The 26,790-nt window shown below is 45.3% G+C and overlaps 1 long non-coding RNA gene across 1 annotated transcript; it reads right to left on the reverse strand.

The window, feature by feature from the left end:
* Positions 1–6,594: 6,594 nt before the first annotated feature.
* Positions 6,595–10,335, reverse strand: LOC135980790 (uncharacterized). The gene is made up of 2 exons (XR_010597693.1): positions 9,343–10,335; positions 6,595–9,272 (listed from the first exon to the last, which is right to left on the reverse strand). It is a non-coding gene; the product is annotated as an uncharacterized LOC135980790 (long non-coding RNA).
* Between the last annotated feature and the right edge of the window lie 16,455 nt (positions 10,336–26,790).

The following is a 26,790-nucleotide window of genomic DNA, read 5'->3' on the forward strand; positions in this document are numbered from 1 at the left end:
AGGCCAAAAGTCCTGTGACCCTGTATTGGGTCATCAGCCCCAGCCTCAGCTGTGTTGTCCTTCCGCAAGGGATAGACTCGGCTGAGGGGAACTGGAGAGGATTTCCTATCCTCATTTCTGGGGATAGCAGGGAAATCCAGCCTCACCCTCTCCTCTGGGTCCCAGCCTAGGGATCCTGTGTTTAAGCAGCTAAGACCTGTTCTTTTTAAGCCCTTGCTGCTTCCCTGGTCTGCTTCCAGTTCTTACCGCTGCCTGTCCACAGGTGCTTTTCCCAGGACTCCATCTTCCTGTTGTCTCGCTCTTTGTAAGTCTGACTCTTTGTGCAGCTTCTGGCTGATCTGTTGCTGCGGAGCCTCTTCCTGGCAGTTCCTGGCCTCTCTGGCAGTTGTCGGGAACCTCTTCCCTGTTGCCCTTTCCCCTCAGCCCCACTCCCCGGGTATAAGCTCCCTACTCCAGCTCTTCCCTCTCAGTCCTCCCCTATTGGCCCTGCAGTCCTTACTTTATACGAGTCACCCAGTCCAGTTCCCCTCAGCCGAGTCTATCCCTTGCGGAATGTCAACACTGCAGCTGGAAGTGTGCCTCCCACGCCCAGTCCTGGTAGACAGACACATGCAAGCTCAGTTCAAGCTTAAAATAACACTGGGGACATTGCAGCATAGGCCATGGCAAGGTCTAGCCACCTGAGTATGGACTCTGGGCTTGTACTGGGGCGGCTAGCCTATGCTGCTGCCTGTGCAATGTCCACACTGATATTTTTAATGGGCTAGCACGAGTCTGTCTACCCAGGCAGGGAGGCATGCTCTCCGCTGCAGTGTAATCATAACCTTACGTACCTGTCTCCCCTCCAGGAGCCATAATGCACTGACTGGGACTTTCCATCTCCCCTTAACTCTGTCACTGCCAGGCTGGGGTTTATGCACAGCACTAGTGGCCTGCGCAACACCACCACCCTTACATTTGAAGTCAGACACAAACAACAGAGCAACTAAGCATCCCTAACCTTACACTATTTAAGCTCATGTTGCGCCAATTCTTTGTCTAGGAGTAATAAGGGACCACAGGAACCATCCATCCAAGTCTCATGACATTTTTCATGAATCAGTCCTGGATGAGGATACCATTATTAGCAACTGGGCCTTACGTATACAAAATGCCTGCTGCAAACAAAGGTTCCTTCTTCCTCAGTGCTAGGATGGTGCCATGTTTGCACCACAAACACTGCCTAGGAGTGTTTCCATCTAAGCAGGAAGCTGTTTTCTTGAGATTTGTTTGAAATTCCAATAGAAACATTTTAATTGATTTGAGGTTTTCTCTTTGGCAAACCTAATTTTTGGGTTTGTCAGTCTGACACTCTCTTTCTAAGCATGAGAAAATCCATCTTTTTGACTACAGTAGCACTGATTGAGTCCATGTTCACAGATGGATTTTTTTATGGGCTCATATTGGTTGATGTTTCAGAAGCTATTGGTTGGTTGTATTCCCACAGCTCAAATAAAATGGTGCCAACAGGAGAGAACTGCGACATTTACTGTAACACCACAGACAGATTACCATTCCTTTAGCTACCTTATTTCCTTTTTCCCTTTCCAAAAATGTGTTATATTTCTAAAGAGAGCAGTCTTGGGAGAAGTGAACGTTATGCCTTATAAAGAAAAATGAGAGACCAAAGACTGGGCCAAGTGTGGGAATATTTCTGCTGATTGTGAAACTTTTTATTCCCCCACAGAGAAATATTGTTTAAAAGTATTCAAAGTTCATGATGATTGAGTTTTCCATAAGGTCCGGTCCTGCAAGCCCTGACTCACTTGGGGAATTCTTACTCATGTTAGTGGTCCATGGAGGTCAGAGGGACATGACTATGGACCACTTAGTTTGAGGAATGACTTGCAGGATCAGGAAATGAAACCCCAGATGCCTGTGCTTGTATGGAGCTTTCTTGACTTCACTGGTTTGCATATGGTCCAACCAAGTGGAGCAGTGTTAAGGATCAGGGTCTTGGTTATTTTTCAGTGGCCATGTGATACATTTAAAATGCTGGCAAGGTGGGTAACGTAATATCTTTTATTGGCCCAACTTCTGTTGGTGAAAGAGACTAGCTCTCAAGCTACACAGAGCTCTTCTTCAGGTCTGGGCACTGAGTAGCTTGAAAGCTTGTCTCTCACCAACAAAAGTTGGCCCAATAAAAGATATGACCTCACCCACCTTGTCTCTTTAATACCCTGGGCCCAGCGTGACTATAACAACACTGCAAACTTACAATACAGCATATGCTTTGGAATGTGCTTATTTTGGTGAGTAACAGAAAATAGGAAGGTTGAATTATACACAGGGCCGGCTCCAGCATTTCTGCCGCCCCAAGCAAAAAAAAAAGAAAAGCTGCGATCGGCGGCGGCAATTGGAATAATAAAAAAAAAAAAGCCGCAATCAGCGGCGGCAGTTCGGCAGCAGGTCCTTCGCTCTTAGAGGGAGTGAGGGGCCTGCCGCCCCTGAACTGCTGCAGGTGCCGCCCCTCTCCCTTGGCCACCCCAAGCACCTGCTTGTTAAGCTGGTGCCTGGAGCCGGCCCTGATTATACATAAACAAATCAAATATAGTAGCTGGCTAACTTCAGCATCACCCATTTTGGAAAAATGTCCTTATATTTTGCCCTTTAAAGATAAATTGCTCTGCCACTACTATCCTCTGACTATCTTGTGGGCTTCTCTGGGGAAAGAGAAAGGAACCAGACTGCAGTGAATGAAGACTTTATTGTACTGTTAAAGGTTTGGTTAAACCTCATTGAAACCGGTAAGTATAGTAGCCACCTGTAGCGGGGCGGCCTGGCTCCCAGGCGCCCCAGGAAGGGACGAGCCAGAACAGCCGCCAGAGTGGGCGGAGCCACTGCTGCCTGCCGAGAGCCTGGTATCCTGAGGAGGACTGGCCGAGCCTGCCGAGGGCCCGGTATCCTGAGGAGCGGTCTGAGCTTCCCCCCGCCGAGGGCCCAGAGGGAGCAACAAACCTACCTGGTGCTCGGAACCTGGAGGAGCCCATGATCTGGGACACGGCAGACGAAACTCAGGAGGAACAGGTACCCATGGAGGAGGAGATGGGAAGTGGCCCGGGGATAGCAGACCCCAAACCCATGTCAGTGTGTTGCGGTCAGGATCCCCACTAACTGCGCGGCAGACGGACTGCTGCGGATAGGGCCCTGGGCTGGAACACAGTGGAGTGGGTGGGCCTGTGTTCCCTCCTGCCACCCCGCACCGGGTGGCAGTCTCTCCTCCTCCTTGTCCAAGGGGCCTGGGCCTCTGATTGACTATTGGTTTGCTGCCCCGCCCTGACCCAGGGCCGGGACTGTTACTTGGGTGCTCACTCCCTGCCTAAGGGCCTGAGCCCTGAACTGTTAATTGTGTGCTCAGCCCCTGCCTAAGGGCCTGAGCTCTGAACTGTTAATTGCGTGCTCAGCCCCTGCCTAAGGGTCTGAGCCCTGAACTGTTATTAGCTTTGTAGCGGGGCGGCCTGGCTCCCAGGCGCCCCAGGAAGGGACGAGCCCCACCCCGGAACTACTACACCACCCTTCATTCAGGTTAATGTAAGAAACATTAGCAGTCTTCAAATCAAACCACAGGCACATGTTCCTGCCCAGAACCCAGGCACACAAGGATTTGAACTATTTGGGCAGCGGGGGGTTGGGGCAGGGATGTGGGTGGGATTGACTCAAGAGAGGCAGGACAGAAATGCGAGCAGAGATGCTGAGTGTTCTCAACACACACTGAAGTCAGATGGAGTTGAGGGTATTCAGTGCCTCATAGGACTGGGCTGAAACAGAATAAGGATCCATTCCTGTTCTGATCCACACTAATGGCAAAACTTTGTCACAGGGTACAGCCTTCACCGCCAGACCTGCGCCACATCCTGGTCACTCTGGGGATTAGCTCGAGGGTGACACCCCCATCCACAGTTTGCTCAAGGCCGACGCCCCCATTTGCACACTGTCACTCCATCCCCACTTCCGCCTACGTCCCTCTCTCAGCTTCCGGAACTGCAGCATCCTATTCACAACTCAGCCCTCCACCTAGGTCACCATCCATGTTTCCGCCTTCTGGGAGGGTGTATCATGGTCCTATTGTCCAGACACTTCCCCAGTGGTAAGTGGGAGGACCCAGGCCTGCCCACTACTCTGGGTCCCAACCCAGGGACCCTATAAATAGCAGCCTCCTGCTGAATCTCTTTAACTTCTGTCAATTCTGCTATATTTCCCTGGGCTCCTTCTCCACAGCCCCAGTACCCTCTTTGCCCTCACCTCAGGGCATTCAGCCCCACAGCCAACCAGGAGTGCCCTCTTGCTCCCCCGGTCCCTACCAGCAGCTGCTCTGTTCAAGGTGCTTACAGTTCTCTCAGCCTTCCAGGGACACAGACCTCTGTCCTTGAGCTCTCAGCAGCAATTGCTCCTACTCTGCCCTGCAGCTCCCTTTTATCTGAGCTTGCTGGGCCAGGATTGGTTGCTCCCTGCAATTCCTCCCTGATCCGCTGTGCTTCCCACAGCTGCTCTGGGTTGCTCAGAGAACTCACCTCCATTGCTCCTTCTATGCCTGTGTGGGGTAGGCATCCCATCACACTCTTACAGATGTAAATGAGAGTAGGAGCCAGTCTTCAGAGCATAGACGAATATTACAAACACACAATTCCTCCAGACTTCGGCTACTTTTTCTGCCAAAACATAATATCATGAACAGCTAGCAAAATGTAAGGACATAATTAATACCTTAAAAACAGACATGTTTTTAAGGTATTAATTATGTCAGCAACTATTGCAAGGGGAACACAGAAACCTGAACTCAGCTCTTGAGTATAGAAGGTTTTCTGCAATAAAGCTCAGAACCAGATTCAGAGATTCCCTACCCTGAAGTATGTGTTCAGAGTATTTTCAGTGGTGTTCAGATCCATCTCCAGTCTTAACAAATTTTTATTAAAGTTCTCAAAGCAAAAATACGTAAAGCAATGACAATTTATTGTGAACAAAGTAAAAATAGATTGAGGCTCACTATTTCCTTCGACTGGTTATAATGCAATTGGGCAGGGGAGGGAAGTAAAGAATAACACTAATGTAATAATAAGATAGCTGTCGCATAATTGATTATCCCTGGTAAAAGTAAACTGTTTTCTTCTGCATAACACCTGTCCTCAATTTAAAATTGCTGGACCAGTATATTATTTTGCCAAACTCATCAGCAGATGTCAGACATCTAGCAGGGTACGTGAGTGATGACACAAGTGCAAAGGGAACATGGACTGATATCAGTTATAACAAAATGGCATTTCCTGGAATGGTAAGAGCATCAAACACAAAAGCGGGGGCAGGGGGAAGATTTAGTCCTGATCGTATTTACATACACAACAGGCAAATGGCTTTTGGATTCCTTTTCCAAGTTGTTGATGTGATGTGAATATCTCTAAATACTGGGGATGGGGTTTTAAGACTCAGCCATGCAAAAATACTTAGAGGGTTCAAATTAAAGCAATATTAGGGTTAGGGGATATGTCCAGGGGATGTCAACATCGCTGAAGTAATTCTTATCAGATGATAGACTGCATAACAATGGCAAGTCTTGAGATGCCTACAGGCGTCATCTCTCACCCACCTTGCCAGTGTCAAAATGGGTATGTCGGCTTACTTTGCTATTTAAGCCATAATGGATAAAATCTGGGAAATCAATTACAAAGCTAAAAAGTTGGCGTCCAAAGGAGCCACATTAATTTGAAGAACACTGCACTTCAGGTGGAAGTGAAAAATTTGTTCTTGGCCTGTAGTTCTATGAAGTAATGAAATATTGTACCTAGCTAGGATAGCTACTGTTCCAAGTTCAAGTGGCCCTTTCTTCCAGTGGGAATGTCTCTTGCTTGTTTACATAAAAAGGTCCTGTCCAGGAGGCTTTCCCATTTCTTTCTCTTTTCTCCTCCCCAGGACTGACTGTAACATTGCAGTGGGAGGTAATTATTCCTTCTTCTCATTGCGGACCATCTATTTTCATGACACATTATCCAGATTTATATTTATTATCTGATACAATTAAAGACCTAAAATTTGATGCCTGATGAATCCAGGAAAAGTCCAGATGAATTAAAAACCCGAACAGGCTCTGTGAGGGATCACAAACCTCAAAACCAATCCCCCCAGTCCTCAGACCATGGCCATTCCCGAAGAAGCTCGCTTGGCCCAGAGTATGGGGCTAGCAAAGTTCTAGCTCAGAAAGGACCCCACCCATGAACTCCTGATTGGGGGAGATGGCCAGCCCCACCAATTGACTGAGATGCACTACTTACACCAGAAAGAGGCACAGGAAGTTGTCCGATCAGGTAGGTGAATCTCTGGATGGCTGCTGCTATGGACCTTGTCTACCTTCCAGCCTATTTCTTCCCTCTTTCTCCCAAACCCCCATCTGTTCCTGGTTCCTGCTTTCCTGTCTTGCTCCAAGTCCCTGCTTCTGGCTTGACTCCAGTTTCTGGCTGTGACCTTTGGCTTGGCACCTGACTGACCCTGGCTCTGGTTCCAGGTCCCTGACTCTGACCATTATTGTTGTACTTAAAGTACTGCACAGGATCTTTTCAGGGGGAATAAGACAAAACGCCACATTTATTAGTAATACATGTATTCATTAACACTGTATTATATGCATATAATATATATTACACTTACACTCACACACACACACAAATCCACTCCGTCTTGTTGTTACCAATTAGTTGCTCCCCTTAACTTCACTGGCCAGGTGAGTTAGATGGGGGAGGGGGTGGAGCCGGGCTTCTGCCGATCCGGATCGATGCTCCCATGTTGACAAGACGAGACCCGGGGTCCTCTGCAAGACACCTCACTTTTATAGCAGCTTTCCTCTTATGCAAATCTATACCAGATTCAAACTCTGTGTCTGTGTCCATTGGTCCTTTGTGCTGCTTTCTTTTGAGTGTTGTCCCAATGCTGCAAAGAGGGTGTTTTCAAAAGAAGGTGCTTGCTTCTAACCCCCGAGGCCGTCAGTATGTCTGCTTGTCTTTAAGGAGCCCACTTGACACGTTTTATTGTTTTTGGGTCTGGCTCCCAGCCCCTCTCCAACAGTTGAGGCTGTCTGGAGGTGCTGCCTTCCATGCCTTCCTCATTCACACCTCATTTATTCAACAGGGCAATTGATTAAGAGTGGGGGGCGGAGAGCTCTTGTTCTACTGCTAGCAAAAAGACATTTTTCTTCTATCTTATTCTATCCTTAGGGGCTATAATATTATACCAAGGGCAATGCAAAGTTTCTAAATAAGGCTTTGATACAAAGTCCCGTGAAAACAGAGGTCACACGTGGGTAGACCCACCACAAGGTTATATGAAGAGGCACAATGTAAAGTCATATGAAAATTATCAGAGATTTATCTACATTGTCCCCCTTTTGACCTCTCAAGAACAATTCTTGAGTGGTCACCATATAAATCTTTTGTATTTGTTGCAAACAAACCAAACAATTATAACCAGGTGAATATAACTAAAACCATTACAATTGACTAAACACCAGATATAACATAAACACAAATGCTAACAATTATAATTATAATAATTGGAAATACAACAAAACCATTACCATTACAATAATTGGGTACATTAACAAACAAAATGAGGCCCAAGTTTGATGCTGCAATAGCCATCAAACAATAAAAGTCACTGAGGTCAGGACCTTCTTAAGCACACACAACAGATAAGATTTTGTAGGAGTACCACAGTTGTTATGCAAGGTTAAGCTGATTTGGACTTAAACTAACATTCAGTTGCTAAAATGTTGTAGAATTTCCTATTTTTAACAGTTGTTTTCAGAGGTTTCTGGGGACCTGAAAGATGGGGCCATACAATTATGGGCCAAGGTCTTACAGGTTATGGGGGCCCAAGAACTACCCTTCAGAGCTTGGGGAAATAGAACCAGAGTGCATAGAGGAAAGTGTGGAATGAATAATAATACAAGCAAATGTAACTAACAATACAAATGTATCAAGAACAAAAATTAACAACAAAATGATTATTAGAGAACCTGACAAAACAAAACAACCCTGATGCACTGGGGACCAAAGTCTCTTGGAGACAAGTGGTGATTGATAAGTTGGATGGAGATGGGGGAAGTAGAGAGAGGAAAAGACATTTGCCCTGTCTAGTGTAGTATTTCCTCTTTTTCTGGACCCAGTGCTAGCACAGGACACCACTAGAGACAGACACAGAACATGCAACACACAACACTGAACACAGACTTCGTCATGACACTATAACCATTGTATTTTATAACTCTTCAGCTGGTACCAGCTCTTTTGATGTTCTGGTTCAGAGCCTGAAAGATAGAAGCTTGGAAACAAATTAGCACAGTGCTTTTACCATGGCAGAACCTGCTTGGTCTCTGCCACAGTGTGTTTGGTACTTGGGGCTGCACAAATGCTAATTAAGTGGTGCATTTCTTGTGAGTGTAAATCCTCCCTTTCTCTCAGTAAAAGGGCGTTAACACTTTATCTAGAAAAAAAATTCTGTTTTAAAATCTTCAGCCATTTTGCCATAGCCTGGAGATCTGAGGCAGAAGCAGGCACTGTTGTTAACTGTTTTAATGGCATTTTGGCTCTGGGAGGAGGAATTTACCCAAATATCCCAAATATCCCCCTTCCCAATCTCCATAGGGGTCCCAAAGGTCTGCCCCCTTCTGGGGTCTCAAATGTTTCTTCTCCTGATGTTACTGCTGCTGTAAGATTTGAGAGTGCTGTTTTAACTCTCTGTACCCAACCTGTTTTTCAGTTTCTTTATCTATTGCTTGCCTGGGCCCGATCCTGCTTTTTTCAATAAACAGTTTCTTTCCATGGGCACAAGCCTTGTTTCACTACCAATTTAGCAAGGAGGGTGGGCTTTCCAACTAGCCCCCACCCTTCCTGGTCCCATTCCTTAAACATTTTCTTCAAAATTGTGAAATTACCAGAATATTACTTACAAAAAAACAAACAAACATAAACCACACTACACTGCCCAAACTCCTATATCCTTCAGAGTTTGGTTTAACAGAACAAGATTTGCATCTTATGTTTTTAACCCACTCTGGGCCAGAGGGAGAGACGCTAAGCTTCCCTCTGTATTACTTGGTCTGCTACCACCGAGGGTTCATACACCAATTATACAAATCCTTCCCCGGATTAGATCCTTCCCCGGATCAGAGTGAGAAACACTAAGTTCTCCTCTTTAGCTCAGCCTTCCTATGGCTGAGGGTGTATGTACCTCTACAACACAATTGAAACCTAAACTCCTATATCCTTCAGAGTTTGGTTAGATCCTTCCCCGGATCACAGTGAGAAACACAATTTAAACCTAAACTCCTATATCCTTCAGAGTTTGGTTAATTAACTGAAAGTTTACGCTCTTTTTCCTATAGTGCCAGGCTTGCTAAAGCTGGCGGTGTGCACACCAGTTTTATAATAACTGTGGATTCTATGCTTGCTCCCCCTTTCGCATTCTCCACCAAAATGTTGTACTTAAAGTACTGCACAGGATCTTTTCAGGGGGAATAAGACAAAACGCCACATTTATTAGTAATACATGTATTCATTAACACTGTATTATATGCATATAATATATATTACACTTACACTCACACACACACACAAATCCACTCCGTCTTGTTGTTACCAATTAGTTGCTCCCCTTAACTTCACTGGCCAGGTGAGTTAGATGGGGGAGGGGGTGGAGCCGGGCTTCTGCCGATCCGGATCGATGCTCCCATGTTGACAAGACGAGACCCGGGGTCCTCTGCAAGACACCTCACTTTTATAGCAGCTTTCCTCTTATGCAAATCTATACCAGATTCAAACTCTGTGTCTGTGTCCATTGGTCCTTTGTGCTGCTTTCTTTTGAGTGTTGTCCCAATGCTGCAAAGAGGGTGTTTTCAAAAGAAGGTGCTTGCTTCTAACCCCCGAGGCCGTCAGTATGTCTGCTTGTCTTTAAGGAGCCCACTTGACACGTTTTATTGTTTTTGGGTCTGGCTCCCAGCCCCTCTCCAACAGTTGAGGCTGTCTGGAGGTGCTGCCTTCCATGCCTTCCTCATTCACACCTCATTTATTCAACAGGGCAATTGATTAAGAGTGGGGGGCGGAGAGCTCTTGTTCTACTGCTAGCAAAAAGACATTTTTCTTCTATCTTATTCTATCCTTAGGGGCTATAATATTATACCAAGGGCAATGCAAAGTTTCTAAATAAGGCTTTGATACAAAGTCCCGTGAAAACAGAGGTCACACGTGGGTAGACCCACCACAAGGTTATATGAAGAGGCACAATGTAAAGTCATATGAAAATTATCAGAGATTTATCTACATTGTGCATGACTGCCCACACCTTGGTCCCTACAGTTTTTTTTAACCTTACAGATATATTTGCTTTCTCTTTCTATCATTCCTTCCATATCAGTCATTTGCTTTCTTGTACTCTCATTCAATGGTTTCATTACTCTTTCTTCTCTTCCATTGCTATACAATTTCTCTCTCTCTCTCTCTCTCCCTCCTTTTGGATTTCTTTCAGCTTTCTTATTTATTGTTTCTTTCCCTCTGTCCCCTTTTCTGTTCCATTGCGCTTCCCAAATCCCCATCTCTTTTTTCCCCAGAGTCTTTCTGTCTCTTTGTTCCCAGTCTCTCTTCCCCAATCACTTTCCTTTTGTTAGCCTCTCAACTTCTCTTTCTTCGGGTTTTGTCTTGCCAACTGCATACTAAAATGCTGGCCATGATGTGACATATGTCCTTCCCACACAGCATGCAGGCTGCTTCACAGAGGCACTCTGGGGAAGAACAGCTTGAGAAGTCCTGTGTTGGTGCTTTAGTGGTAATAATGGACAATTAATTTTATTTCTCAAACAAAAAGTTTTGATAGATCCATTTGCATTTACCATCTTTCTTCCAGTGGTGTCTTCTTCACAGAAGCATGTTCGTGTATAGAGAAAATATGTCAATAATTGGGCTATTTAAACTGTGACCATCAATTTGCCATGATCATAAAAAATATTGTGTTAAGTTCTTTTCCAATTGATTTCTTTCTACAATCTGTTAATTTCCTTTTCTGGATTTGAAAATACCATTGACTTTAACAAGCAAACAGATGCTTTTAATATATTAGCCCATGCATAATTAGCATACTTTCCCCTCTTTTCCTTGCTGACTTAATATATCTCAATGATAGATAAACTTATAATACTTTTGTTTTAATTGATAACTAAACACTACCTTAGGGATGATGCCCTGAGATGTAATGTGTCTTGTCCCACTTAAACAGAAGTGTGCATTTTAATGCAATGCATGACAGGAGAAACCCAGTGTGACCGTTGACTACAGATTCATAACTAAGTAGGACATTTCCTGGTTGAATTTAGTTTGATTACAATTGCACTGAATCACTTAATTAGATGTTATCTGTGAAACATTTATGAATACAATTGCCTGCTAACAATATTCCTTCTTCCCCCTTGCCCCCCTTCTTAATTGTGTATCTGTTTGTTTGTACATATAAAGATTAAGAGCTTGCCACGAAACATATTGATTTATTCTGAGGTATTGTAGTTGTAGCCATTGTAATCCAAGTTTCCTTACACAGCTCCACTGATGACCTCAACCCTGATTTCTATGTCTGAGATGTAATTTAGTTTCTCTGCCAGCTGAGAGCTTCAGGCTTTTCATCAGGCTATTGAAGGTACTGTCTGAGGGGGATTGTTGTATTATTTTCTACTGCAGCCTGGACTGAAACAGCAAACATCTGTAATGTTCCTCTCAGATCAAACTCAGTGTGGGCCTAGATTTGAAACTCCTCTGACTTGTCCTTCCCTAAACCTCAGATTCCAATTGTAACAGTTAACTGCTAGCCCTGTTGCAATGAACAGGGTGGTTGCCGTATGGGTGGTCAGTGCTCTGACATAAGCTTATCAGGAGCGTGTGGAAGCAAGAGAGAGGGAGAGAGCGAGACCAGCATGCACAATTAATTATTCATAATACACGTCTTAGAAAATGGATTTCAGTTAAAAAAATGTTTTGCATTAGGGCTATTTTGGTACTTTATAGCGACACATCTCTGTGAGGTGAAAGCTCTGAAAACGGAAGCTTCCGTGTCCCAGTAGTACAACACAGGCCTAGTGAAAATAAATATGCAGCAGAACACTCTCCCTAAAGGAGAGATGCTGTCAGCAAATAAAGATCTGCCTTTGGTGCCACAGCAACTGGATGTTTATTTTTAGTGAATTTCACATCTACCTTGAGTTGTTTCGTCATCTTTACTTTTGCTGTGTTTTCATGTTGTTTTTTTCCCACTTGCCCCAATTTAGGACATTTCCAGGAGTCAGTAGCAATATTGCATCTCCAATTTCTATTATTTATTTAGATGCTGCTAATGGCACAATGTTTCAGCTGTCAAGAAAACCTGATGTTTAGTCTTTCTCCAACTTCCTTTTAATCTACATGAGAAATATGTTGTACCTAGTAGATATTAAAAAAAAGGCTAAATAATGACTTGTTGAACAGCTTAGCAGACCTACCACAGAGGAAGACCCACGCTTCACTGACTGAACAATCTATTTCCCGCAGCGCGAAGAGCAGTGTTCTCCAGATATTGTAAGTTCCTCTCTTCAAGCATTTTTATCCGGAAAATAAGAGGACTGAGTGGCAGGGGTGTAGCCACGCGTGGGCCTATGTGGGCCATGGACCCCCCATCTAGCACTGAGGCCTACTCAAATCAGAGCCTGTTTGAACCTGCACCAAGGCTGCTGTCACAGCTGTTGATTCCTCCCAGGAGAAACCGCTGTGACTGGAATAAAACCTGGCTCCCACTCATTCCTGCTGGCCCACAGCATTTAAGACAGGAGGGGGCTTGAGGACAGGGGCTGGCACAAGGCACGTGCCCTGGAGCAGCCTCACCTCTGCTATATGTTGGGCTGCTATGTGTGGAGCACCGCAGCCTTCTTCCTGGGAAGTTCCTGCGCCAGCTATGCTGAGTCTGGTCAGTCTGTGGCCTGTGAAGCCAAGCCACATGCTGCCGCTTGAGTCCAGCTGCTGTTGTGGGAACCTGAGCCAGAATATGAGCAACGCTATCACCTCCAAGCCTCTGCAATGCCAGCAGCAGAGTGGCGTCCACTACCTGGGGCGAGGCTGTCGCCAGGCAGCCCTGGGGTGCAGGTAATCGGGGTGCTGCATGGATCCATGCTGAGGGCAGGGTGGGGATACCCAGGAAGCTGTTTTGGCTTGGGCTGAGAAACCAGAAGCACCCTGGAGCAGGCACCATGGGGCCCACATCTCACAGTCCTTGACATGAGAGGTCCTGAATTTCTGTACCTTCCTCTGCAGACCCTCAGTGCCTGCAAAGAGCATGCAGCTTGCCTGGATAGGTGCATTGATCATTGCATAAATCCTCCATGAGGGGCAGGGCTAGTGTGATCCTACCTCTGTGGACAAGAGAGCCAGCAGGTGTCTGCAGGTGCTCCCTGTGTGCCTGTGGTATCTCAGACAATGACTCCAGCTAATGTGATTGCCCTGTGCCCACCATAACTTGGGACCCACCGGGATTTCCACTTCTAGCTACACTACTGCATGAGTGTTTTTAACGTGTTGATATCACTAATTTTGAGCGACGTAAAGTAATCAGGAAAGCTCCTACTCTCCAAACCCTCCAAATAGGCTTTTTAAAGTAACGAACTAGAAAGGTCTTATCCTGCTCTGCCTGATGTCAATGACAAAACTCTCACTGATTTCCAGAGGTGCAGGGTCAGATCCCAAGCTACAATTGAACTGGTCCATTGGCCATGAGGGCATCAGATTCTTTTTAGAAGACAACTTTTGACCAGATCAAGTCAGTATCCTCCCAGGAAATCTTTAGTGCACTCCAGTTCCAACCCAGTCCATTGTTCAGCCCACCATTACCCTCGGGAGGGTACAATGAAAAATTAAACTAGTGCTGTGGTTCCTACTGCTTTTCAAATAGCCCAATCCTGATTCTTGGGAACGTTATTCTAAGTCAGTTTGTGGACAGTACATTGTTTTTCAGGGGATTCAAAGGAATTGGACCTCTCCACCATGTAGCTCTTCAGGATTCAGCTGCTTGAGGAAAAAAATTCTTCTGTTGCTTCACTATCTAATGGAACATCGCTAGTCAATAGGTCATGATAGCCTCTACATTTACCAAATTAGAGCATCCCTCTAACTTTTTAGTATTATTATATGATACAGCAGCATATATATATTACAGACAGGCCTCTGGAATTCATGGCACAACTTACATTTTTTATGATTCTCAGGGGAACTTTTCCTCCCCACCTTTAAGTATCACCTATTTGGTCCTGGAAGTGGAAATACTAGAGAACTTCAAGAAAGCAAAGCTTCCTTGCTGACACATTAAAAGACCAGAAAATTATCCACACACTACAATAGCTGGGCCTAATTAAATTGGCTCCGATTTTTACAGTTCTCTTGACAGATTGTTTCCAGACTCCCTCCTTTTCACCAGTTAAGGTTAGTGACCCAGTGAAAGTGTCTCCCTTTGTCAATATAACTGATTTGTTACTTTGTTGAAAGTAGCCAGTTTCTCCCTCAAAATTGCCATTCACAGAGGGTTAAATGATAGCCACATTTTTGTAATTAGTTAAATATCACTACATGTCTTCAGTTAACATTCACAAATGTTATAATTTATTATGGCTTTATTAGAGTTGACAGACTAATTTGCTTGTTAATAATTTCTTTGAAATTTGCCTCTTTTGTTTGTTTGTAATAGCTGCCTTGAACATACTCATTATTCATACATATTTTGGGGCACAAAGGGTCATAGAAATTGCTACCAAATCCACGGTTTTGCAGGTCCACTGGTCTAACCCCAGGAGGTCACAGATATTGGAACACAGAAGCTGCAGCAGTGGTTACAGAAAAGTTGCATGGGTGCTCCACAAAGTATCAGCGGGCTGGAAGAGTATTGCCGTCCTGCATGCCCATAGCCCATTGATTCTGGCTGTGTTCGAGGGTCAGGATTTGACTCACAGGGAGTGGGGGAAGTTATATAATTTATTTCCACAATTCATCACTTTATTTAGTTTCATTTTCCAGGGCAAATGTTTTCAATAATCCCATTCCCCCCACCCCGAAAATTTAAATTTGGGAGAGGGTGTATCTGCAGTCCATTTTCTCCTACCTCTGCTGGTCTAGTTGAACATCCCTTCAGAAGGTATGACATGCCATGCTTCCTGTCTGGATTTGTCTTGATGCTTTAGCTCAGGGATCGGCAACCTTTGGTACGTGGCCCATCAGGGAAATCCGCTGGCGGGCCAGGACCATTTGTTTAAACCTGCAGCATCCACAGGTTTGGCCGATCACAGCTCTGACTGGCCGTGGTTCGCCGTTCCAGACCAAGGAGGGCTGCGGGAAGTGGCGGCCAGCACATCCCTTGGCCTGTGCTGCTTCCTGCAGCCCCCATTGGCCTGGAACAGCAAACTGTAGCCAGTGGGAGCTGCGATCGGCCAAACCTGCGGACCCTGCAGGTAAACAAACCATCCTGGCCCGCCAGTGGATTTCCCTGACGGGCTGCATGCCAAAGGTTGCCGATCCCTGCTTTAGCTTTACCACCTTTTCTGCAGAAAATGTTTGAAGTTGCTTTAAAAGCAAATAAAATAACCCACTGCCTACTGATTCGCGCTAAAAAGACTCATACTTGAAAGAATGCCTGACTAGCTGCTGTTCTTATGGGACCTAATTAAGAAAATGTAAATTTCATTCTTATTCAAACCCCAGTTTTAGAGCAGTGGTAAATAAAACTATTGCAGATAATGCAAGCTGGCTGTAAGAACAGGAACTGTGTTATGGATAGCATTGTACATATGAATGTACTTGTGCATGCACACACAGTTGTATTTATTATTCAATTTGGAATCAACAGGTTCATAAATAATTTTCCTAGGTAGCCCAGAGAAAGCCAGCCCCAGTCAATCTTACTTGCCTAACAGTTCAACATTAAAAGATACAGTGTATTTTGTTACATTCTCCTGGGGCTATATTATGCAAATTCCAACTATATATTTAAAAATAGTTTTCCAAGTGGTTACTAGAGTAGGTTACTGAATAAATGAAGCCATATGTGATAAAGTCAGAGGCCTCTCCTCTCCTGCATTTCTTTGTCATTACCCTCCTCAATCTAAACCAACAAATTGCAGGCTTGAGAGGCAATGTAGAAAAATTCCTGTCTCTGACATAATCTACTCTGAGCCTCTCATTACTGCAGCTGTCAGAGTATGGACGTATTGAAGACTTCTCTCTTTTTTCAATACACAAGCACAGCCTTAGGATACGCTGGTCAAAACGTTTTCCTCTTAACTTCCGAAATTAATGATTTCCCATCTTCTATCTTGCCTTGAGTTGGGATTCATCAGGAATGGAAAGGCTACTCAACTGCCTCTTGAGATATTTTCTGGGACTTGTGATGTATTTCTTACCAGAAGGGATTGATGCCAAGGGTATAGAAATACTGTACAACATTTGCCTCCTGGTTCTCAAGAACCCTCCAACCCAAAACTCCTCTCCACATAGAATTTATCTGCTACTCTTAAATTCATCCTTACATCTACTCTAATAATTAACCCTCACCCTCACCTTCCCCCCTTTTTTGCCTTCCAACTCCACTATGAAATAACTTTTTACAATTAGCAGGAGCCAGCGAAGATGGACACAGAATTAGATTGGCCCAAGTAGTCACAGATTTATGATAATATAACAGATCAAAGAAAGGTAGTCCCAAAGACAACCCATCCCAGACAGCAGTGAGAAAGGAGGAGGCAACAGCTCCCCTTAACTGGTATCGTCCTGTCCCCACTCTCAATGATCAAATCCACAGCAGAATGACTCGCCTGTTTTCAACAAATACCTGATGGACCCAAACAATAACCTGTAGTTATTGGAGCAGGGAGACTAAAACCTGTGTCTCCTATCACCCAGCTAAGCGTCCTAATCACTGGGCTATAGAGTAGGTCTCTCTCTCACTTGCTTTCCCTCTGGCCCAGTGCATATTTAACACAAAGTGGAACAGCTTCAACAGGAGAGATGAGTGCATCCTGCCGCAGCCTATCCCATAGTTCAGTGGTTCAGGCACGTTCTTGAGAGAGCCACTCAATTTCAAATCTCTTCTCCACATCAGGCAAAGGGGGGAAATTGAACCTGGGTCTTCCACATCCCTGCTGAGTGCTCTCACCACTGCTTCTTATGGCAATTTTGTGTGGGCTTAGGCATGTTCTGTGAATGCCTACTTTATTGGGCCCCGTAGGCAGCATAGGCAGTAGAAAGCCTAGTTTAAGGATCCTGCCGGGGCTTAAGTGTGAGATAGGTTCCCAGGCACCAAGACTGAGGTATTGTGCATGCTGACTGTCAGAAACATGGACACCTAGGTGACTTTAATGGTGGAAATTTAGTCACTTGTGGGGTTAGGCAGTAGATGAGCATGGTTTCAGGGATGTCAGTGGTGCCGACATGTTGCACTTGAGCACCTCAAGTGGGAGTTTAGGTGGCCAAACCCTTTTGTGGATCTAACCCCTATGTCTGTTGGTCTGTACTGAGCCCCTTTGAAAATCCAGCCTGGCATGACACCCTTTTCAAAAGCCCCAAAGACCCACTCAAGCATATAGTGATGAATGTCATCAGACATCTGAAAGGACACTCCAGGGGAGAAGAAAAGGGGAACTGGTGTGCTAGATTCCCTTGCTATTGCAAACTTCCGGTATTTTAACTCTAGTCTACCTCCATTTTATTCGCTGACCAATTTCTTGGAATAAAGCTGAATGACTTTGAGGGCTAGTCAGCAAAGAATCTCATTGTTTTGTTATAACTCAAGACTATGAAAGGACAAAATAATGTAAAGAACTATTGGCCTTCTTGTTGCTTGAGCTAGTTCTTTTCTTCATTGTGAATGTTGTGCAGCCATGGGGGGCAGGGGAAGAAAAGTAAAAGCTGTATTTCTGATCTCACTGGAGGAGTACAGTAACAGTACCTCGGATATTTGCCTGCAGAGAAAATATGCTGCTGTTCTTCATTAAAGGAATGACGATTTATACGTCTTGTCTTTGTGCTGTGCACGTTAATTCCAGCTCCTGGCTTCAATAAGCAACATGAGTTAGAATCCTTTGAAATGGTCAGCTGGCGGCAACAGATGATTCCTGAATTCAATCAAAAAGGAGCCAATCAGAAGCACTCCAAAGTCAGTGTGGCTTCCCAGCTCTATGCTGTGCTGTTGAGGAAATTCGTTTATCAGTTGGAGATAGGTGATCCTCTCTACTTCCAAGGACGTCTGCCTCTCTTCAGTCCAGCAATCACATCTAACTACATGGCTAATTTGTAAATGGACACAGAGTCTCAAGTGCAATGTCAGTGCTGCCAACTAACTTGGATCAAACTGTGATGTTTGAAAGGAGAGAAGTAACAATTTAGTTAGCTGAAGGCAAATTCTTAGCAGGAGACTTCATCATCTGCATTCAGGTTTTTATGTCACTGATTTGATAATCAGGCCTTTTGTTCTAAGCAAGTTTCTCATGTTAAAATGGTCAACCAGTCATTTTTCTTCTTTTTTCAGACTGATGTTTATTGATACTTCGCAGTAACAGTAAATATGCAGTTTCCGTGAATAGCCCTATGTCCAGAGAAAGGGAATAGCTGACTTGAGTTTCTGGGTCACTAACTATTCACAGATTAGTGCTGTCAGCACCTGATGGATGAAGGGGGAGATCTATCAGAATGGATGTGAGTGGTTGCACTTCTGCTTTGTAAATCAGGCAGGAAATCCCAGTGTAAACTTAGCTCTTGCCTGATACAACAGGTAAAACATCCCACGAAGAGCAGTGCCACAAAGCTACATTGTCCTTTTCTTGTTGTTGATCAGATCTCACATGATCTTTCCACTTGTTTGTCTGACGTTACACTAGTGATGAGAGATCCCAGCATTTGTTATTTAAAAGCCCCAAATCCAAGAAGCCCAGAAAGTAAAGTCACAGAAAAGGGTGAAATGCTGTTTCCGAGTTAAATGCTTAGTACTCACACAACTCCCATGGAAGTCATTTGGAGTTGGAGGTGCTCAGTGCCTCTCTGGTTCAGGCCCTCTGTTTTGGCACTTACCGACAGCCAGGATCTCTTCATCACCCTTACAGAGATCCCCTACCAACCGTCCCCAGCCGTTAACCCGGACACAGAATCTGGGGAAGGATCAGCCAGTAAGTGTTTTAAACATCTAAACATTTATTTTTAACAGAACAGGAATATTAAGAATAACAAAAATGGGTTTCTCATGATTAGTTTGCCCTAGGCGCTTAACGTTTCAGTCCTGGGCAGTGCAACTATTGAAAAAAAATCTAACAATGTCCGGTTTAGCATGATTGTTCTGCCCAAGCCGCTCTACTGTTTAGTCCCTGCCAGTGCAGCTACAGTAAAATGCGGTCTATATGTCCGGGGATAGAGCAGAAATCCTCCTGGGACATCTCGAGGAAGCTCTCCTGGAGGTAATTGGAAAGCCGTTGCATCAGGTTCCTGGGGAGAGCGGCCTTATTGGGTCCTCCGTAGTATGACACGTTTCCGCGCCACGAGACAATCAAGTACTCAGGGATCATTGCCCTGCACAGCAGGGCGGCATACGGCCCTGATCTTTGGAGGCTTTCCCGAAGCATTCTTTCTTTCTCGCTGTCTGAGATCCTCATCAGGGTGATGTCGCTCATGGTGACCTGCTTTGAATTAGGTAGGGGAATGTTAGTGTTGGGACTGCTTGCCCGTTCCTTTACAGAACTGTAACCGCTGGTTTGCAGCCACGCGGTGGAGGCGGGAGAGGGGCAGCATACAGGGATCGTTCCCGGGGACAGCCGTGAGGGGGTGGGACAGGGGCAGAGTTCCTGCTTGCCGGATTGCTGGCAGCAGGGACTGACATTGCTTTCAATGTGAAAGGAGGCCAGTGCTAATATTAAAGTTTTAAGCTGCCACAAGTCTACAGCTTACCATGTCTGCCTGCTACACAAATTCCGGTGTCCTGCCCCGCTTCTCAGATCTGCAGTGCAAGACCCCAGGCACTGAATGCGAAGGCCGAGAATTCGACCTTGTCCTGAGTGCGCATGTGATAGGTGCTGTGCATGGTCTTGTTCACAGAGAAAGACTATGTTCTTTGTTCACAACTACATTTATCTTTCTGAGGAATTCACTCCCTTTTTCCCATTCCCACAGCCACATCTGCGACTGTCTCACAACCTAGCCTGGCATCACACTCCCAGAGGCTAGCGCAGATTAGGCGTAGGAAGAAGAGGACATGGGAGGACATGTTCTCGGAACTTATGGGCTGCTCCCGAGCCCAGGCAGCACAGCAGACCCAGTGGCGGGAGAACTTGTCCCAAATGCACAAAGCACACATGGAACGGGAGGAGAGGTGGCGGCAGGAAGACCAGCAGGCGACTCAAACGCTGCTTGAACTAATGAGGGAGCAAACGGACACGCTCCGGCGCCTTGTGGATGTTCTGCAGGAACGGAGGCAGGAGGACAGAGCCCCACTGCAGTCTATCTGTAACCGCCCTCCCCCGCCACCAAGTCCCATACCCCCCTCACCCAAAGTGCAAAGAAGGAGGGGCGGCAGAGTCCGTGCAAACTCTCACTCCACCCCTGCAGACAGCTCTAGTAGTAGAAGGCTCTCATTCCCCAAAATTTGACAAGTTCTTTCCTTCCCGCCTCACAGAAGCCCCCGTCCAAGTTTCACCTCCCAGTTCCATGTGTAGTTGCTAATAAAAAATATGTTTCTGTTAATTACTGTTTCCATCATGTTCTTTTGGAGGAGGGGGGGGGGAAGGGGGTTGGTAATTGGACAGGACAGTCACCTTTGGCAGGGTACATAGGCGGGGGCAGGTCCAGCAGCAGGGCACATACACAGTGCAGTCACTAGTTACCCTGGTCAGTCTGGGAGGTGGTTTTCATGTTCTGTGGTGGGGGGTGGGTTGCTCTGTGACTTTGTGGCGGGGGAGGGCAGTTACAGATCTTATGCGGCGGTCCTTATCCTGGATCACAGAGCCACGCAGCAGGGGATCTGTAACCGTCCTCCCCCTGCCACAAAGTCACATAGCCCCCACATACACACAGTCCCAGTCAGGAGGGGTGACAGGCTCCGTTGAAACAACCAGTCCACCACTGTGGAGCCTGACATTCCTGGAGTTTAGAAGCGTCATTTGCGTCACTACACTACACCCGCTCCCCACCACAGTCTGCGTCCCAGGTTTAAAACATTCCCGCGAAAACAGTAATAAAGAAAACGGTGTTCATTAACAAAGTAGAAGTGATTTTATTTCTAAACGTGTGTTGGAAGGGAGTGAAGAGGGTATGTAACTGGAGAGGATAGTCAACATTAACTGGGTAAAGAAACATGGGCAGGTTCAGCTTCTCTGTACACTAACTTAAAAGTCACAGGTTACCCTGCTCAGTCAGGAACCTAGCTTTCAAAGCCTCCCGGATGCACAGCGCGTCCCGCTGGTCTCTTCTAATCGCCCGGCTGTCTGGCTGGGCGTAATCAGAAGCCAGGCAATTTGCCTCAACCTCCCACCCCGCCATAAAGGTCTCCCCCTTGCTCTCACAGAGATTGTGGAGCACACAGCAAGCTGCTATAACAATGGGGATATTGGTTTCGCTGAGATCACAGCGAGTCAGTAAGCTTCTCCATCTCCCCTTGAGACAGCCAAAAGCACACTCCACCACCATTCTGCACTTGCTCAGCCGGTAGTTGAAGAGTTCTTTTTCACTGTCCAGGGCACCAGTATAGGGCTTCATGAGCCAGGGCATTAGCGGGTAGGCTGGGTCCCCGAGGATGACTATAGGCATCTCCACATCCCCAACAGTTATTTTGTGGTCCGGGAAGTAAATACCTTGCTGCAGCCGTCTAAACAGACCAGAGTTCCTGAAAACACGAGTGTCATGAACCTTGCCCGGCCATCCGACATAGATGTTCGTAAAACGTCCCCTGTGGTCCACCAGTGCTTGCAGCACCATGGAAAAGTAGCCCTTTCTGTTAATGTACTGGCTGGCCTGGTGGTCCGGTGCCAGGATAGGGATGTGAGTTCCATCTATGGCCCCACCGCAGTTTGGGAATCCCATCGCTGCGAAGCCATCTATGATCGCCTCCACGTTTCCCAGGGTCACTACCTTTGACAGCAGTACATCAACGATTGCCTTGGCTACTTGCATCACAACAACCCCCACGGTAGATTTGCCCACGCCAAAGTGGTTCGCGACTGACCAGTAGCTGTCTGGCGTTGCAAGCTTCCAGAGGGCTATGGCCACTCGCTTCTGGACAGTCAGGGCTGCTCGCATCCGGGTGTCATTGCGCTTCAGGGCAGGGGACAGCAACTCACAAAGTTCAAGGAAAGTTCCCTTCCGCATGCGAAAGTTTCGCAGCCACTGGGATTCATCCCAGACCTGCAGCACTATGCGGTCCCACCACTCAGTGCTTGTTTCCCGGGCCCAGAATCGCCGTTCCACAACATCCACATGACCCGTTGCCACCGTGATGTCCTCGGCACTGGGTCCCGTGCTTTCTGAGAGGTCTGTGCTACTCTCAGACTTCAGGCCCTCACCGCGGTGCCGTAGCCTCCTCGCCTGACTTATCTGCATCTGCCTCTGGGAAAGGTGGATGATAAGCTGCGAGGCGTTGAGAACGGCCACAACTGCAGCGATGGTCGCAGCGGGCTCCATGCTCGCAGTGCTGTGGCGTCTGCGCTGTCACTGACTAGAAAAGTGCGCGAACTGATTTCTTGCTCTTTCAGGGAGGGAGGGCGGGAGTGATGGACGGATGATGACAGTTACCCAAAAGCACCCTCGACACATTTTTTTTACCCAGAAGGCATTGGCGGCTCCACCCAGAATTCCAATGGGCAGCGCGGACTGCGGGAACTGTGGGATAGCTGCCCACAGTGCACCGCTTCCAATGTCAACGCTTTCCCCGTTAGTGTGGACTCACAAAGTCGAATTACTGTCCTTAGTGTGGACACAAACGTTCGACTTTGCAATATCGATTCCAAAAATTCGATTTAAGTAAAATCGAACTACTCTCGTAGTGTAGACATACCCATAGATAACAATGTACTATTGTGGTACATCCTGAATAATCTAAAGAGTAAGGTTAGAGTCAGGAAGGTCCGAGTCTCTTACTTGTGTTAGTTTTATACCAGTATAACTCCTTTAACTTTGGTAGAGTTACTTCTGCTTCCAGGGGGTGTGAGTAGAAAATTAGGCCAAGGCAATGAAAGCCTCCTTAGAGCCTTGCTGAAATTTTTGGGAAGAGGTTCGGGGTTCCTTATTTTCTTCTCCAGCTGCCCCACCTCCCTGTTCAGCCTTCCCAAACTTTCCTCTCTGCCAGGACTTACAGCTCAGGCTACTTTTACCCCTCAGAGGCCTCGGGAGACACTCTAGAATCAATTTTTTAAAATAATTTTTGGCCCCATCTCTTGCTCTTACACTTCAAACTGTGGTGAGTAGGTAGGATTTCCAAGTTTCTTTTGACACTGTCCCCTGCCTTGCCTTGATAACCCTATTCATATGGATTGCTGCTGGTTGAATGGTTTATTAGATGCCTTTCAGTTTGTGTTGTCTGAGCCCAGCACTTACTACAGATACTTTGAGAGCCATGCTCTCTGAGAACGGGGGCTGACTAAAGAGGAACTCACTCTCTCTTGGAGTGAATTCAGAGAAAGAGACCTCATTGCTCAGGCTTCTATCCTAGGATGGGGTGGCTCCTGAAATGTCTGTAATTACTGCTACAGAGAGGCATTGGAGAGCGGGACCTTATTATTCAGTGGTGCTTCTCAGCAGGTTTTACATCCTCTTATGAGTTCTAGTGTCATCCCAAAAAAGGGCAAATGGTTACTTCCAGGATGTTATTAGTGTTTTTAATTCTCCATGCACAGTAAATAAGAATGAAAGAAGGAATTCTCCTTTTTCTTAATTAATTATTCAGCTAGCTGTCTAAGGACTTACATGGCTTTCATCACTACTCTCTGAGAGCCATACTATCAGGTTCCAGCCCATGCCCATTGAAGTCAGTAGGGGTCTTTCCACTGAATTCAGTGGACATTGGATCAAGCCTGAGGTAATGGGCGATCTTATAAAAATCTAGATTGGTCAGCATGTCTAAAGGTACGTCTACATTGCAGCTGGGTGGTGTAATTTCCAGCTCAGGCAGACATACGCACACTAGCATTGATCAAGCTCATGTGTGAGAAACAGTGGAGTAGCCCTGCTGGGGTGGGTGGTGGTTCAGCCTAGCCACTGATGTATGTACCTAGCTTCTCAGACAGGATTAGAGTCAGGAGGCTAGCCCATGCTGCCGTGGCCACACTGCTAGTTGTAGCATGCTAGCTCCAGCAAAGCTAGTGCGTGTATATTTACCTGAGCTGGAAATTACACTTCTAGCTGCCATGTAGACGTACCGTAAATCAGAGCATCACTTTTGCCAGACTCTTTTATTTATGAATAACCTCAGAGGTATTTCTGTTTATTTGGATCGCTCCAGTTTTTCAAATTGCTATAATTCTCCATCTCCATCAGTAGCTACCAATATATATTGTCCTTTTAGGCACAATATATAGAACAATTACTCACTGTAGAACTAATGTTACTACCTAAAAACAAGGGGGGTGGGAGGGATGGAGAGAGAGAGTGAAAGAGAGCTCTATGTTGCATATTGATTCTGCAATATAATTAGTTTGGATTTAGAACATATAATTGTGGCAATGTATGAGAGTCTTGCATTTTATATTTTTCTGAACTCTCTATGGATTTTACTCTGGAGCTAACAAAGAAAAAAATTGATTAAATAACTCCAGTGTCTGATAAAAAACTAGCAGTCTTAACAGTAAATGTTTACAGCTAAAGCTCTGGAATGTGGATCATCTGTAGCTCTACTTTTGATAGCGTGATACCTAACAACAATGAAAATCTTTTTCCTGTTTATAAGTCTAATTCTAAACAAAAGGAAAAGGAATCCAAAAATCTGGTGCACAAAGATATTTGATAAATAGTGACAGCTGCTGGGGAAAAAAATCAGATTCAGAGCATGGAGGGTTATATAAATGGTATATAGTCTGTTAGTTTAAGGCTGAGATCATTGTTCTGTCAAACTAATTTCCATCCATTATGGAACTCTCCTGGTGTATTTTAGCTGTTGTTAAATTGCTCCTTTTAGAATCTGTAGCAAATTTCAAACATAGACTATAGAAATTTAGTTGGTGATTGGTCCTGCTTTGAGCAGGGAGTTGGACTAGATGACCTCCTGAGGTCCCTTCCAACCCTGATATTCTATGATTCTATGAAATGTAGGGCTGGAAGGGAACTTGAAAGGACATCTAATCCATCTCTCAATGCTGAGGCAGGACCAAGTAAACCTAGGCTATCCCTCACCAGTGTTTGTCCAACCTGTTCTTAAAAACCTCCAATGATGAAGATTCCACAACCTTGCTTGGAAGTCTATTCCAGGGTTTAACTATCCTTTCAGTTAGAAAGTTTGCTGCACATTTAGCCGATTACTTCCTTGAGGCCAAACTTAGATCTTGGCTATTTGTTCTATTTCACACTGGCCAAGTTTCATTGTTACTTGTCTTGAGTGAGTCTCAAAAGTTTTGTAGGATGGATTTGAATAATATCCCAAAACCCAGTTGTTTGGTAAAATTCAAGGAATAGGCTAAGGTTTGGATCATATAATTACTAGTTTTTTAGTTATTATTCTGCTATACAAGTCCTCTGCAGTAAAGTTATTCAGTATACCCTCCTAGATTAGAGCAATATCAATGAGCATTGAGACATGATGAGGCAAAAATACTGTAAATAAATTTTGTAAATTGATATTACTATTACTTGCCATTTTCTGTAATTGTTTCCAGTTTAAAAAAACCCACCTTAGCATTTCTACCCGCTGGTACAACATGTTGTATGATAGTTTTCAGTATCTCAAGCTGTTTTACTCCAGACAAGCATATAATGAACATCGCCATGGTAACTGTAAGGCAAAGGAGGAAATACTTAATTTATGGTTTTGGGGTTGTTGTTGTTTTTGGGGAGCATTATATTTCCTTCTCTTCTTTAGACCTGATTATGATCTCTCACAGTTTTATGACATGGTAACTCCATTGACTTTATTATTATTTTTACACTGCTTTGAGAGCAGTATCAGGCCTTATCTATCTACATTCTGATAATGTGTATGGGGAGGAAATACTTACAAGTAGTGATGGGCAAACCTCAAAAGGTTTGAAGTCCCAGTTGGGTTCAGACAAAAATCCAAACATCTGGATTTTTAACCCAACCACCCTAAGCTCTCAGGTTTGCAAAAGTGGGCTGGAAAAATCTCCCAAGGACAGTTTTGTTCATGAGTTTTCCACCATTTTTACTTCTACTTACAAATCCTGCTCTGATTTACTTTCAGCCAGGTAATCCTACTGAAGCCAACGGGGTTGCTGAGGCATACCTGAGGGATAGGTGAATTTGAGCCATAGGTGCTGGTCTGAAACTGGAAGTTAAGCCAAATTTTATTTTAAAATGTCATAACCTTGTAAAAGGTTTGGTTTGGGTTTAGTACTAGAAACTGGCAAGGAAGGCTTGATTCTCTTCTCACAGTGTATTTCTACTGGTGTTCACATACCACAGTGGTGAGTGTGATGGGGAAACCTAGCCAGATAAATGGCTATATAGAAAGATGTCAGTGGCATTATTCCTGTTTCGCACAAGAGTCAGAGTAGAATCCAGCTCAAAGTGAGGAGGTTCTTGT

The sequence above is a fragment of the Chrysemys picta genome, chromosome 1, assembly GCF_011386835.1.
Source record: "Chrysemys picta bellii isolate R12L10 chromosome 1, ASM1138683v2, whole genome shotgun sequence".
Lineage (NCBI taxonomy): Eukaryota > Metazoa > Chordata > Testudines > Emydidae > Chrysemys > Chrysemys picta.